We start from the raw sequence: 15702 nt of genomic DNA on the forward strand, positions 1-15702 counted from the left end.
CTCCCACCAACAGTGTAAAAGTGTTCCTTTTCCTCCACAACCTTGTCAGAATCTGTTGTTTGTTGACTATAATAATTGCCATTCTGACTGGCATGAGATGGTATCTGATTGTGGCTTTGCTTTGCATTTCTCTAATGATCAGTGGTGTTGAGTTTTTTTCATATGTTTGTTGGCCACATGTATGTCTTATTTTGAGAAGTGTCCTGTTCATGTCTTTTGCCCACTTTTAATGAGGTTGTCTGGTTTTTCTTGTTAATCTGCTTAAGTTCCTTGTAAACTCTGGATATTAGATCTTTGTCAGATAGATTGCAAAAATTTTATCCTATTCTGTGGGTTGTCTGTTCACTCTTTTACTGTGCAGAAGGTCCTTAGTTTAATTAGATACATTTGTCAATTTTTGCTTTTGCTGCAATTGCTTTTGGTGTTTTTGTCATGAAATCTTTGCCTGCACCTATGTCCTGAATTGTATTGCCTGGGTTTTCTTCTAGGGTTTTTATAGTTTTGGGATTTACATTTAAGTCTTTAATCCATCTTGAGTTGATTTTTGTATATGGTGTAAGAAAGGGTCCAGTTTCAATTTTCTGCATATGACTAGCCAGCACTTTCAGCACCATTTACTAAATAGGGAATCCCCTCTCCATTGCTTTTTTTGTCAACTTTATTGAAGATCAGATGGTTGTAGGAGTGCAGTCTTATTTCTGAGTTCTCTATCCTGTTCCATTGGTCTCTGTGTCTGTTCTTGTACCAGTACTATGCTGCTTTGGTTACTGTAGCCTTGTAGTATAGCTTGAAGTCATGTACTATGATGCCTCCAGCTTTCTTCTTTTTGTTTAGGATTGTCTTCACTATACGGACTCTTTTTTGCTTCCATATAAATTTTTTAAAAGTTTTTTCTAATTCTGCGAAGAATGTCAATGGCAGCTTAATGAGAATAGCATTGAATCTATAAATTACTTTGGGCAGTATGGCCATTTTCACCATATTGATTCTTCCTATGCATAAGCATAAAATATTTCTCCATTTATTTTGTCCTCGCTGATTTCTTTGAGAAGTGGTTTGTAGTGCCAGTCTGAGTCTCAAAACTGAAGAACTTGGAGTCCCATGTTTGAGGGCAGGAAGCATCCAGCATGGGAGAAAGATGTAGGCTGGGAGGCTAGGCCAGTCTCTCCTTTTCCCTTTTTTCTGTCTGCTTTATATTCACTGGCAGCGGATTAGATGGTGCCCACCCAATTAAGGGTGGGTTTGCCTTTTCCAGCCCACTAACTCAAATGTTAATCTCCTTTGGCAATGCCCTCACAGACACCCCCAGGACCCATACCAATCTAATCAAATTGACACTCAGTATTAACCATCACAGGGAAGATGAATAATCCTAGAAACTTGAATTCAGTCCTAATGAAGTGTAAAAAGCTTAAGTAATATTGATGAAGGTGATCTAAACTCTTTGATTCACATACTCTTAAAGAAGGAAGGGACCTCAAAGATGATATTATTCAGTCCTTCCATTTTACAAAGGATGGACTTGAGACCCAAGAGAGATGCAGTTATTTACTCAGGATCACACAGCTGGTTAGTGAGAGAGAAAAACCAAAACACCTCTGACTCTTTTCTTATATCATATTCTGAAGACTATTTCAAAATGATTCAGCTAGCTAAGCACATTTTGAAATTTGACATTTTCCTCACAATACATGTGTAAGTCCAGTGGAGATCATTAATTGATTAGTCAATTCCTTCATAAATATTCACTAATTATTACTGTAAAATGCCCTCAAAACTCCACAAAAGTACAAAGACGTATATCACTTCTGCTTACAGAGTTTCCAATCTCCCTAGACCAGTAAGAAACATACACATAAAAAGATACCTAACGTCCCAAGATAAAATGTCAAATTGAGACGTTGTGTAATAACATGTCAAATCGTATGATAAAATGTCAAATTGAGAGAGAAAACAACAAGGGTGTAGGCTATCATTGTGTCCTTAAAAATGTCCAAGAAGGCTTTGTAGAGTAAGTAGAGCTTGAAGATACTTGGATTTTCCTGGCATTATGGAAACTCTCACTCTTGCTATATAAGATAATTTGCATGACTTGTAGAAAAGGGTCTGTACTCTTTTTGCCATTCCCAGGGCAACACCAGTGTTTTAATTCTTGATGTCTCCTTAGAACAAGAGGTTCTTAACTTGGAAAAGGGTCTATGATCTTGGATAGGATAGGGGAAAAAAACATATCTTTACTTTTTTATATCTAGCTGAAATTTAGCTCTTTCTTTTCTTTCTTTCTCTCCCCCTCCTCCTCCCCTCTCCCTCCCCTCCCCCTCCCCTCCCCTCCCCTCCCCTTCCCCTCCCCTCCCCTTCCCTTCCTTTCCCTTCCCTTCTTGTCGCCCAGGCTGGAGTACAATGGCGTGATCTCAGCTCACTGCAACCTGCGTCTCTCAGGTTCAAGTGATTCTCCCACCTCAGCCTGCCGAGTAGCTGGGATTACAGTCGTGCACCACCATGCCCAGCTAATTTTGTATTTTTAGTAGAGATGGGGCTTCTTCGTGTTAGTCAGGCTGGTCTCGAACTCCTGACCTCAGGTGATCCACCCACCTAGGCCTCCCAAAGTGCTGGGATTATAGGCATGAGCCACCGCGCCCGGCCAAAATTTAGCATTTTCTACAATTATGAATATAAACAACAAACCACAGTAGTATTAGCAATTTCTGTGACCATGACCAATAGAAATTAATTACAGATATTTTCAAACCTCATTACAGTCATTGCAGAAAAATAATTTATGTTCATCACTCTTTTGAACATATGGACATTGTTAGATCTGTTCTAGATCTTGTTATTTAATAAAGACAAATATTTATTATTATATCAAAAACTTGGCTTTTAATATATTTTTATTACTAATTTCCAAATAATTATTTTATCTATAGTTCTACTAGGTAAAACAATGGCCACCAAAGAAGCCTACACCCTAATCCCCAATACTTGTGAATATGATCTTATAAATGGCAAAAGAGACTGTGTTTATAATTAAGGTTGAGGAAATTGCTGGGGAGATTCCACCAGGTGGGGAGGTTCCACCAGGTTGGGAAATTATCCTGAATCGCCCAGATGGGCTCATCTAATGTGTTTATAGAAGCAAAGAACCTTTCCCAGCTGTGATCAAAGAGGGCTATGGAAAGGACTTGATCACCTTTGCAGCCTTTGAAGATGGAAAAAGTGAACCACGAGCCAAGGAATGTGGGTGGCCTCGAGAAGCTGGGAAAAGCAAGGAAACACAGCCCCCCTTAGATCTTCCAAAAAGGAATGCAGCCTTGTCAACACCTTAATTTTAGCCCAGTGAGACCTCTATCAGACTTCTGACCTCTAGAACTGTAAGATAAATTTGTATTCATTCCCCAAATTTGCGGTATTTTGGTACAGCAGCAGTAGAAAATGAGTATACTTTATTTTACTTTATCCATTTCAAAATATTATTCTGAGAAACTTCACCAGACAAAGCTGCTCAGGCCCAAAAAAATATATAGTTTTTAAAAAACCCTGCCTAAGTAGTGTATGCAGCTGTACTTACAAGGAAAACCTTATGTAATTTGACATTGACACCCGTCAATGTCTAGTGGGACCTAAAAGGAAAAACTCTATTTGTTTTCACAATTATCCAGACGCTCCAGTAAAAATTTCTGTAGCAAAATCACAAGTTAAGTTCTCACTCAAGCTTGGCTTTTCCCTCGACTTTCTTTCTCAGTGGTTCTTATTTTTTCTGGCTTCCACCATTTCCAAATTTGGATTACATTCATATAGGCAATTCATTCATGCAGGAATGAGAGCCAAGGGAAGAGTGTTTTTAATCCTTTTGATTGACATTATTACTTTATGAGCCTTCAAATGAACCCAGCAGCTACTAATATATCATGCTAGGGAACTGTAGGAAAATGATAACCCATAAAGAGAGCATAAGGCAAAGGAACCGTGTTTCCCCTTCCCGAGGGTGATTGGGTCTCTAGAGATTTCTTGATTGGAATTCTTGGGATCAATTACTAAGCCGGTTATAATATGTTAATGCCAAAACAATTTTTACAATAGTTTTAATTTCCTATCTGTTAAATGTAAATAGCACTTTTTGAAGTATTTGACTGACTAAAATTGGTAGTGATATTTAAGTTTTGTCAAGTTCTGGGGAAAGGCCTTATATAATTTAAAAGTGCATTCTTAACTGTTATTTTAGAGTCTATCAGTCAGTTAAAAAAAACAAAACAAATTATTTGTAATCCAAAAGAATTGTTTCTTTCCTTATGAACAATCACAACCATGAAATAACCAAACTGAGTCTGTCAACAGCAGCCCAGTCTGTCTGCTATTAGGCATAATTTGCAGTATACTTCCCAGCAAAACATCCACATGCTCTGGTAGCAAGCAGTTTTGTTTAAAGCACGCACTTGGATCTTAAGAGAATGAAAAATTAAAACTGTGGATGCAAACAATGTACAATTCCAAATTTTTGATCAATTTGCTTTTGAAAATATGCATGAAGGAATATAATCATTCTTTCCCAGGACTAGCTCCTTTGAGTAATGAAAGACAGATGTGCTAAAGATGTCTGTCTCTAGTCCAGGTCGAGAATTATATACAGTGTATAATAAAGTATGATATCTGGATCTTAGACAAAAATGCCATGCCAAAACTAGAATGTTGCCAACTTTCCACTGTGCAAGGTCTAATTTAGTTGATAAATCTGCTTTCCATCCTTCACGGATCTCAATGTATTTTCAGGAATTCAAAAGTAATATTTCTCAGTACTTAGGATATATAGTCATTGTGGCCTCAAGTACATAAAGTTGTATTAAATGACAACTATTTTAACAAGGGGGATTTTAGAATATCTTACAGAGAATTTTCTCGTATGTAAACAAAAAGTTGTGATGTTAAAATTCAGTTGAAAAATTCTAAAAATTTAAATTGTGCCTCATAGAGTTTTCAATTACTTTTTCATTGAAGCAATTGCATTTTCCAACACCTGCAAAACATACCTCTAACAGTAACCCTCAGCTGAGACCATCATTTTATTGGTGTTTTCATATACTAAACAAATCGTAAATGCCTGTGCATTGTAGTGACAAATGGTTTTTTTTTTTGAGACAGGGTCTTGCACTGTCACCTAGGCTGGAGTGCAGTAGTGCAATCTCTGCTCACTGCAACCTCCGTCTCCCGGGTTCAAGCAATTCTCCTGCCTTAGCCTTCTGAGTAGCTGGGATTACAGTCACCTACCACCATGCCCGGCTAGTTTTTGTATTTATAGTAGAGACGGGATTTCACCATGTTGGCCAGTCTATTCTCAAACTCCTGACCTCAGATGATCCTCCCGCCTCAGCTTCCCAAGTGCTGGGATTACAGGTGAGAGCCACTGCGCCTGGCTGACAAATGGTTTTTTAAAAAGGCAGGAAATATTTGCTGATGATGCAAATGGTTTGCAGTCAGTAAATCTGATTTTCTAAAATTAACTTTAATCTAATAGAGAATGTCATACAATTTCATGCTACTAAAGAAAACCTGTAGGGGTTCACAATAGCCAAAGTGGATTATACTACTACAACATATGTACTCCAAAATGTGTAATAGCACAAACACAATATAAGTTTGTTTTTTACTCATGTGAAAGTCCAAGGAGGGTGTATCCGGTCAGAGGGTGGCTCTCTTGCAGGTGGTGATCAATGAAGCCGGGTTCCTTCTATCTTGTCGCTCCATCATCACCCAAAGCCTTTTCATCATCCACATCCAGTGGGAGGAATGGGAAAGAGCCCTTGGAGGTGGTATGCCATCTCCTTAAGGCCTTTCCGCAGAGATTGTACTCATCAGTTCTACTTCAATTTCATTGGAAAGGCAGTCATATGGCTACACCTAGCTGCAGACGAGGTTGAGCCATCTGCCCAGAAATAAAGGGGAGCAGATTTTGTGAGAAGCTCTGCATGGGGTAATTTCTAGTATTGAAATCATTTTAGGTTAATTTTCATGGATGTGAATGAGATTTACAGCTTCTTAGAAAAACAATTCATTCTCAGGGGAAAAAAATCCAAACACCATAGGAAAGCAAAGCAAAAAGTAAAAAATCCCCTCAAGCCCAGAGACAATCACTGTAAACACTTTGTATTATGTATATAAAACATGGGTATATTTGGATCTATGCAAAACAGTCAAATTATGCATACCCATTAACCTATGTTTACATTCTCAGGTAGAAAATCTTCCCTCTTTTAATTATGAGATGCAATTAAAATCAAACAAGAAACAAGCAAATTTTTAAAAAACACATATATTTTAAAAAGGACTTCTGATAAAGTAGTATCTGTTATGGTATTATTTGGCTAATTCTAATTGACTATTCTGGACTTTAATGGCTAAAATAATTCAAAGAGTTGTAGGAATATTGCTCTCTGAATATACTAAATAAAAACAAGGCATCACCTTGCCACAAAAGTCGCTGGTCTAAAGGGCACTGGGCTTCATGATCCAGGCTCTGCCATCATGAGCCACATGACATTAGCTTCCTGTGTTTCTGTTTTCCTGAGGCCCACAAGATCCAGTTATATCTCTTGCTTTTCTAAAACTTTACAACATATTTGTGAAATAAATCTTCCTCTCTCCCTCTTCTCAGCTTTCAGTACTAAGTATCCTCGATCAAAGAAATACAGGATGATAACGCTGCTTTCAGCCGTATCTACTACATGTGATGCCCTGATTCTGTGACAGGCCCTCCACAAAACGCATGATGTGTTCTTTCATAATCTTATAATAACTCTGGAAGGTTATTGGTTTCTATTTCCATCAAAGGACATAAAGCCGAAGAAAGTAAGTTACCAAGTCCATACAGCTAACAAGGATGTGATGTAGGGTTTAAATCATATCACTGTGACTGCAAAGCCTGAACTTCACTGTTAAGCATCCCTGTGTTCTTGTCACTTGGTGCCATCGATATTTCCTGGGCAGTAAGAGTGTGTCATAGTCCCAACAACAACTCTGTTTCTTCTAAGATGTAAGATTAAAATTTCTCTAAAAGGTCGCTGTAGCTTAACTATATAATTGTTTTGATATATGTGTGTGATGTGCATTGGGTGAATTTTTTTTGAAAATTTTTTCTGATTATAAAAATATATTTTTTCATTTTAGAAAGTTAAGAAAGGGGCTGGGCGCAGTGGCTCATGCCTGTAATCCCAGCACTTTGGGAGGCCAAGGTGGGCAGATCCCCCTGAGGTCAGGAGTTCGAGACCAGCCTGGCCAACATGGCAAAACCTCGTCTCTACTAAAAATACAAACATTAGCCAGTTGTGGTGGCGGGTGCCTCTAATCCCAGCTACTCAGGAGGCTGAGACAGGAGAGTCGCTTGAACACATGAGGTGGAGGTTGCAGTGAGCCAAGATTGTGCCATTGCATGCCAGCCTGGGCAACCAGAGCAAAACTCCATCTCAAAAAAAAAAAAAAAAAAAAAAAAAAGCAAAGAAAGTTAAGAAAGGATAGAAAAAGTTATATAATAAACAGTAAGTAAGGATCACCCATAATCTCACTACTTGGAGAGATTCCTTGATGACATCAGTGTCCACTCCTCAGACCTAGGGAGGAAGGGTAGGTTAGCCTAACTAATATAGTTCCTGCCTGGTCCTTTACAGAAGAAGATTTGTGACATATATCATAAAATATTATGGCAAACATTTTAGCCCAGAGAGTTCAATACTGGGTAGTACTAGTAATCTGAGAGATGTTCAATATGAATTCTTTAGAATATCTGGTTTAAACTGCACTCTAGTTTGATGGACCTGCCTGGAGTTATCTGCAAAATTTATCAAACTAGCAGAATCAATTGATTTATGTGAAGAGTGACTTGGAATTGTACATTCGAACATTAGAAAATGTCTACCAGATTTGTGTGTGTGTGTGTATGTATTTATAGAAATTAATGTTATGATGTTGAGCTGTTCTTTCAGCGAGTAATTAGTAATCAGGCCCTATTCTTAAGAACATCATGGTTTATGATAGAAAAATTGTATCGCCATTGAAGAAAATAATGCTTTTATATTGCATTGACAAGTTGGCATGCGTCCAACTTATCTAAAAATGGAATCATTTAGATATGTTAGAGGAGAAGTACACATGGCTTGTCCAACCTCTTTTCTACTGCTTAACATTGAATTCTGATCTGCTAAGAGGCTATTTCTTTAATTTCCAGGGACAGCAGTAGCATTTCGATACTTTCTGTGAAACATGGTTGTTAAAAGTATGTCTTCTCTCTCTCTCCCAGTGTTAAGTATAACCAATAATTGCATGCTTATGTGCATAAACCAACCTGTAATTATGTATTTTAGAGGTTTCACAAATGTTAATAATGATTCCCTGTGGGAAAAAATAAACAAATAATAAAAATACAGTCCCTGATATTCCATCACCATAATAAAATCGGGCTCTACAACTTGCTAACCATGTTGCCATTGACACGTTACTTGGAACCCACAAAACTTCCTTGTCCTTATCCACAAAATGGGGGAAATAAGTTTACTTGAATAAAAACCGAATACTTGTGAAGTACTTACACGATGTCTAGTGTGGAGTAAAATATAAATGGAAGCGTTTCAGCCTATACTTACGATGATTGATGCAGGTGGCCTTATAAGCCTTTTCCGTCTCTGGACATTAAAGTTGGTGATAGATCAATAAATGGTGCAAAGTGTCTTAATCGATGAGTGGGGGAAAGAGTATTGCATCTTCTGAATTTCCTCAATGAGAAGAAAAAGCACAGCAGTAATCACTAGTGGAAAAGCTACACCTAAAGTCTGCTTCCTCCTTATTCAAGGTCTCCAGAACTGTAGCATCTTAAGAAAAGGAAGTTAAAATATGAAAGAATGTCTAAAGTGGAAGTATAATTTGTAAAAAACAGAGAATTACTTTTTTTGAAAATAGGGAAGGCAAATGCTCCAAACATGTTCCTCTCAAGAAGTCAAAAAAGAATGAATGGATACCTGCCACGTGTTCTGGAATAAAGGAGAAACACAGGCCATGTCTCTGAAATCATGAGATGTATCTTATGATTCATGCTAATGTTATATTCTCTATCTTATTTTTACATTCGCTATCTTCAAATGTTCTTAAAAATCTCAATGACAAGGTGCACTGTGTGTATTTGAAGGTTTTTTGCCACACTACTGTTTATCAGATGGGAAGCACAGGGGCGCAGGAGTTTGTCTACAGTCTACAGACATTGTCACTAAGGAATATATTAACATAGGAGAGAAAAGAACCTGTCTCCTTGAACAGCATCCAAACAGTCACAATGATAATTTATGGAGTTAATGTCATATTGACAAGTCACCATTAAAATAATCCTTTGGGAAAATTGTTAGATATCTGCTGTAAGGTTATCTTTCAAGAGAACCAGCAACAACCTTCATCTTAGGAAACTAGTTATGTAATGAAAAGAATGAGGATTTTGCAGTTAATGTATTCTAAACCTAGGTCTGCCATTTACTAGTTGAAGGAAAGTATATAACTTCTCTGAGCCTCTTCATCTACAAATGGCAATAACAATAAAGAGTTATTTAAAGGATCAGAAATAATGAGTATAAAATGCTTAGCTTGGAGTGGGGTGTGGTGGCTCACACCTGTAATCTCAGCACTTTGGGAGGCTGAGGCGGGTGTATCACTTGAGGTCAAGAGATCCAGACCAGCCTGGCCAACATGGTGAAACCCCGTCTCTACTAAAAACACAAAAATTAGCTGGGCATGGTGGTGCATACCTGTAGTCCTGGCTACTCGGAAGGCCAAGGCCAAAAAAAAAAAAGAAAAGAAAAGAAAAAAAATGCCTACCTTGGTTACTGCACACACTGGATGCTCAGTATAATTATACTTTACAAGGTTTTAATCATTCATTCATATATTCACTTACTCATTTTGGTAGAATTGTGTGTTGCTGAGACAAGGTGAAAAGTATAGTCTGAATTCCATTCTTGACACACATTTTATTGATACCTACACACAGAAGTTTCTTCAGATAATCAGTATAGATCACAGTTTTCACTGGCCACAAAATAACCCTGAACAATTTGAAGAATTTGTTATCTACAAAACAATGAGGTTAGAATTCCATTAGGCTCTGTGTGCATGTAGGTCTATCTCAAACTAGTTATTGAGCTTTCAGTATGCAAAAAAAAAAAAAAAAAAAGCATCATACTAGCTTACAGAATGAAAAGGGCTGGCATAAAATAGAACTATAAAATTGCTGTTTCTAGTGTGTAAGGGGCTCACTTCTAAGGGGGATAAAACAGTAAGTATGCAGGAATGCTAGTGTATTTGTTTTTGAAAAATAGAATGAATGCAGGCTCTAGGAATAGGTAGTCTCAAAGCTTATGAATAAAATATCAACATAAATGGAATACTTGCTAGAAACATGAAGCCCCCAAATAAAACTCTGCAGTGTCAGCTCCAAAATTGCTATGTAGGAGTCTAAGACCATCTGGGAGGAAGGAGGGCCAAACAGACTTCCCATGAAAATTTCTTTACCTGTACGTAGATTTTACTTGGGGTGGTGGTGGCGGTGGTGGTGAAGGAGATATGGAGAATGTTTAACCACAAACACTATCCACCACTCCCACCCAGTGTCCCCTTACAATGTGAATTTTAGAATTGGTTTTATCCTTATATTTGGAACCTGAAGTTTGTTATTTTAATATATATTGAGCACCTTACAAGTAAGGTGCCAGGCAAAGACACAATATCTTTTCCCAGGGGGCACGGGATCCAGCCTATGGGATAGAGACCTGAAAACAAGTACAGCGTGTCATAAGCATCCATCTGGACTTGTTTCTTTCTAACACACTATAAACTGGGTGGAAATCAAGTTTCCATTCAGAATAGGCAAGGTAGTTTTCACAGAATTGGGGTTGTTGAAATCAATTTTGAAGGAATCTTTCTCCCCAGTACAATTTCTGTAAAATCAAGCTAAATTTCAAAGCACATGTTCCCTATAAATATTATCTTCACTAGTGAATTTTAAAAATGACTCAAAATGACAAAAGCTTTGCCCATAACTCTCCTGAAAATCCACAGATTGAAGAAAAATCACTGGTGCCTTAACATTCCACTGAAAGAAAAAGAAAATACTTTGGCTGATCATAGCTAATTTAGTTAATAAGGGCCCCATGAAAGCTAAACCTTATTTTATAAAATGCTGAGAATACTGAGTGATTACCATAAGCCAAGACAGCACTGGGTGATTTACACACATTACCTTTATCAGAATTCTACAGAATACTTCTTATACAAATTTATATGTTAAAGCCCCAAATTATTCTTCTCAATGACAGTTTTGATTTCCAAGATCGTCCTTCCCTTCAGCTACCAAGTATCAATCCAAGAGCAGGGCTTAGAAAACAAAGCCCTAAAACATTTAATTTCCTTTTGGTTTTGGTTTTATGTGGGATCACAAATATTTGGCTTAGAATTCATAGCTTCTACTGTGCCTTAAAAGAGTCAAATTCTAATGTGACTCTCTGAAACGTTTTCCAAAGACTTGAGGCTGTCAGTATAATATTGACTAGATAAAGAAATAAACTTTACAGAAGTATAAATGTGCTTTTCTGCTTTTGCTAAAAAGTAGTTAGTTGAATGTTACTGGGCTGATAGTAAATACAAATCAAAGAAAAGGAAAATAAGGAAGAAGTATTTAGTTCAAGAGGAAAATTCTTAATGATATATTGAATAGAACATTTACATCTCAGGTTTAACCAATACCAAATCAAACACATTTCAGATCTCAAGAGATCAAGATTATCCTGGCCAACATGGTGAAACCCCGTCTCTATTAAAAATACAAAAATTAGCTGGGTGCAGTTGTGGGCGCCAGTAGTCCCAGCTACTTGGGAGGCTGAGGCAGGAGAATCGCTTGAACCCGGGAGGCGGAGGTTGCAGTGAGCCAAGATCGCGCCACTGCACTCCAGCCTGGCGACAGAGAGAGACTCTGTCTCAAAAAAAAAAAAAAAAAAAAAAAAAAAAAAAAAAAAAAAAAAAAAATACACCTCAGATCATGTACTGTAATGAACAGAACTATAGGGGCTGGGTAGCCCAGTCTGTTCATTTTATCGATGAGGCAGCAAATCCAAAGAAGAGAAGAGTCTCCACAGGCTGTGCAGTGCGAAGACAAACGCAGGTAGGGCTAGAGTAGAGTTCTCCACACTCCTTTCCATTGCCTTTTCCACTGGACTTGTTTTTCTTTTTGTTGGTGTATGTGGTATTTGTATGCAGAGTTGCCAAGGATCATTCTCAAAATGTATTATGCTGGTTATACCTCTGCATTTTCCTCATTCTATTGTTTTTCTCAAGTACCTCTTAACTTAAATAAAGGTCACTCAAGATTCCAAAAACATGCTGTCATTTTTCTACAGCAGGAATGCCTTTATTCTATTGGATACTGGAAAATTCCAATTTGTAATGACAATAACAAATGATTCATTGCAAAGCCAGGATAAAACATGATCAGAGTTTAGTAGGGGGATGGGCATGCCAACCTTGGGAATGGCTGAGTCGATAATGGCATAAGCTCAAAAGAGTATGCTCCCGTTTTTATTAATTGATGGGGGCACACAACTAATAAATAATAAAAGACAATGATTATCTTATTCGTTACCAAATGTATAAATTTATTTAGTTTTCTGGGTTTTATTTATTTATTTATAGCATTTTATATAACTAACTGTCCCCCCCTTTTTGAGTGTGTTTTCCCTTGGCTTCCTGGACACTTCATTACCAGTTGTCCCATTTTCCCCACAGATTTCTCCCTTCATCTCTCTCCTTCGGATGCCTCATCTAGGTACTGCTGAATATTATCTTTCTCAGATGCTCTTATTTCCTACTCTCTCTCTCTCTTCCCTCTCTCTCCTTCTCTGTCCTGATTTCTCTATGGAACAATAATTTTGCATATTAAACACCCACAGAGAGCTTCCACTATATATTTCCAAGGCTTCTCAAACTTTGTGTGTCAAAAATGAACTCATTTTAGGTACAAACGTCACCCTCAAGGAAGTGGAGCATAATTCCCCATTTCTTAAATGTGGGCTGTACATAGAGACTTCCTTCCAAAGAGCACAGTAGAATAAAGTTGGGGGGAGTGTAAGTTTATGTGGAGAAATCTGACAAACCCTGCCACAGCCTGGTGACCAAGATCAACACCAACAGTGGTAAGTCATGATAAGTCATATTGACACATATACCCTTACTATCCTGTGATGAACATGGTACCCTTACTGCCCTGTGATCTCCGGAAACCCATACCTAGACTAATCATGAGAAAAATATGAGACAAATTCCAATTGAAGGACTTTCTACAAAATACCTGACCAGTACTCCTCAGCACTAACAAGGTCATCAAAAACAAGGAAAGTCTGAGAAACTGTCACAGCTGAGAGGAAACTAAGGCGCCATGGCAATTAAACATAACCCACTATTCTAGGTGGGATTCTGGAACAGAAAAAGAGGGATGCTAAATAAAAATTAAGACAATATGAGTAAAGTACAAACTTCAGCTAATTACAATGTATTAATATTGGTTCATTAATTGTAAGAAATGCATCACACTAATATAAGACTTTAATAACAAAGGAACTGGGTGTAGGGTAAAAGAAAGCTTTCTGTGCTACCATTAGAATTTTTCTGTAACTCAAAAACTATTCTAAAATAAAAATTTTATTTTTAAAAAATTTATCATGTTGCCTTCCCAGCCTTTTTACTCGACTTACGTTCTGTATTTCTGCCCTTGGGGCTTTGCCCCAAGGATCCACGTTTATAAGGCATACAGATGTTAGTGAAGTTTTATTAATTTTGAAATTTAACATCTAAGTTAAATTACACATCAATAAAAAAATAGTTAAAATAGGAAACTTCCAGAGAGTTCCTATTGTTAACAACAAAAATCTGGGTACCATACCATGAAATGCAGAGTTGATTAGAGGCAATCCAGAGTGGAGAGGTCAAAGTGGACCCACTATGATTCTGATTCAGAAAATGGTAAATTTATTTCTCTATAACTCAACTGGACTGACTCATTAGGACCACCTCACAGGGCCTTCTACCTCTTTTGCTTGCCATTTTACATTTATTAGTTTCTCCAATTAAATTCTACACTCATCTCCCTGGTTAAATAAGTGCCTATTGAATACATTCACAGTCTTCACCTTTTTCTTCTTTCTACTTGTCTTCTCAGATTTAATGTCTCAAGCAGGCTCAGTGACCAGCTGCATGAAGTAGCACCTGGTCTGCCACCCTCCCCTGTCCTGGTGGCCCCTGCTGTGGTCTGGATGGACCCAGTTGGTCACAAACATGCTGAGCCTGTGTTCATACCATGAAGCACTGCTGAATTCATCTGTTCTCTCAGGTTCTGTACTTCTCCCCTGCTGACCTCCCAGTGGTGGCCTCTAGTGCTGGTGTTCTGCTCACTCTTCAGCCTCTGCTTCCTGATCTCTGTTCTCTTCCAGTTCTCTTACCACATCCACATTACTTCCAGGACATACAGAAACTTCCAGAACCCTTGCATTCCAAATATAGGCCCTGGAAATCAAGAATAGTATCTCAGGCCCATATACTTAAACCCCTTCTTTAACATGGGCAATTATAGTTTCATCCACTGCTGTATTTCCAGGTTGCCATGTTGCCCTAGAATGATGCTGAATGCAAACATTTCTGAAGGGGCCATGCCATAGGAAAGAAGGAGCAAATCCTCTGGCTTTGGGGTTATTCGAAAGCTATTGGGGTTCTTCTACCACTGTGAATGTCATCAGTAAGTCCTTCTTCACCTTTGTAAGAGAGCAGTGGAGCATGGACTAGATTCACCAAATTGGTCAGCTTTCATTCTTTTCTTCATGCTTCATTGTACTCACGTGCTGTCTCTGTCCTTGTTCTCATTCTCCTCTTGCCCTAGACTCGACTTGTTCTTTTCTCCTTTCCCCCCGACTCAATTCCTCCCCTTAGACATAGAAAGGACTTTTATTTCCCTTACCTCCCTCACAGGAATTGCTCTCACTTATGTCATAGATGTATCCTTCCCTACTGTGTAGTTATATTACATCTTCATGCCTTTGGGGAAGCCTAGGAGGGAGAATCATTTGAACCAAGGAATTCAAGACCAGCCTGGGCATCATGGTGAAACCCCACCTTTACAAAAAATACAAAACTTAGCCAGTTGTGGCAACGGGCACCTGTAAGTCCCAGCTACTTGGGAGGTTAAGGTGGGAGGACTGCTTGAGCAACCTCCACAACAGCAACCTCTGCTGTGGAAGTTGTGCTTTAGTCCTCTGTATATGACTTAATATTCAAAGCCTAGATTTGGAAATTCTGGAAAAACCCTTTTAGTGCTCATTAAGCCAGGCTCTTACAAATAATAATAATAAAAAACTTCTTTGGAGATTATCATCTCACCATAGACTTCAAAAATATCTATTTTGAAATTCAAAGCAGAACATTGATTTCTTTGGTCTTGGCAGTGTCTGCCCTTTGCTGCCCTTGGAAATAAGATCAGGTTTAGGTCTGAATCTTGACAGCAGAAGGGCTGCCATGGACAAACCTCCATTACTCAGAGGAATAATGCAATAGGTTATACTTAAGCTATTATCCCAAAATAAATGTCTTTATTCTCCTTGGCTCAGATTCTAGCAATGAAGGTGATGGCTTTGGACAGAA

The sequence above is a fragment of the Symphalangus syndactylus genome, chromosome 2, assembly GCF_028878055.3.
Source record: "Symphalangus syndactylus isolate Jambi chromosome 2, NHGRI_mSymSyn1-v2.1_pri, whole genome shotgun sequence".
NCBI lineage: Eukaryota > Metazoa > Chordata > Mammalia > Primates > Hylobatidae > Symphalangus > Symphalangus syndactylus.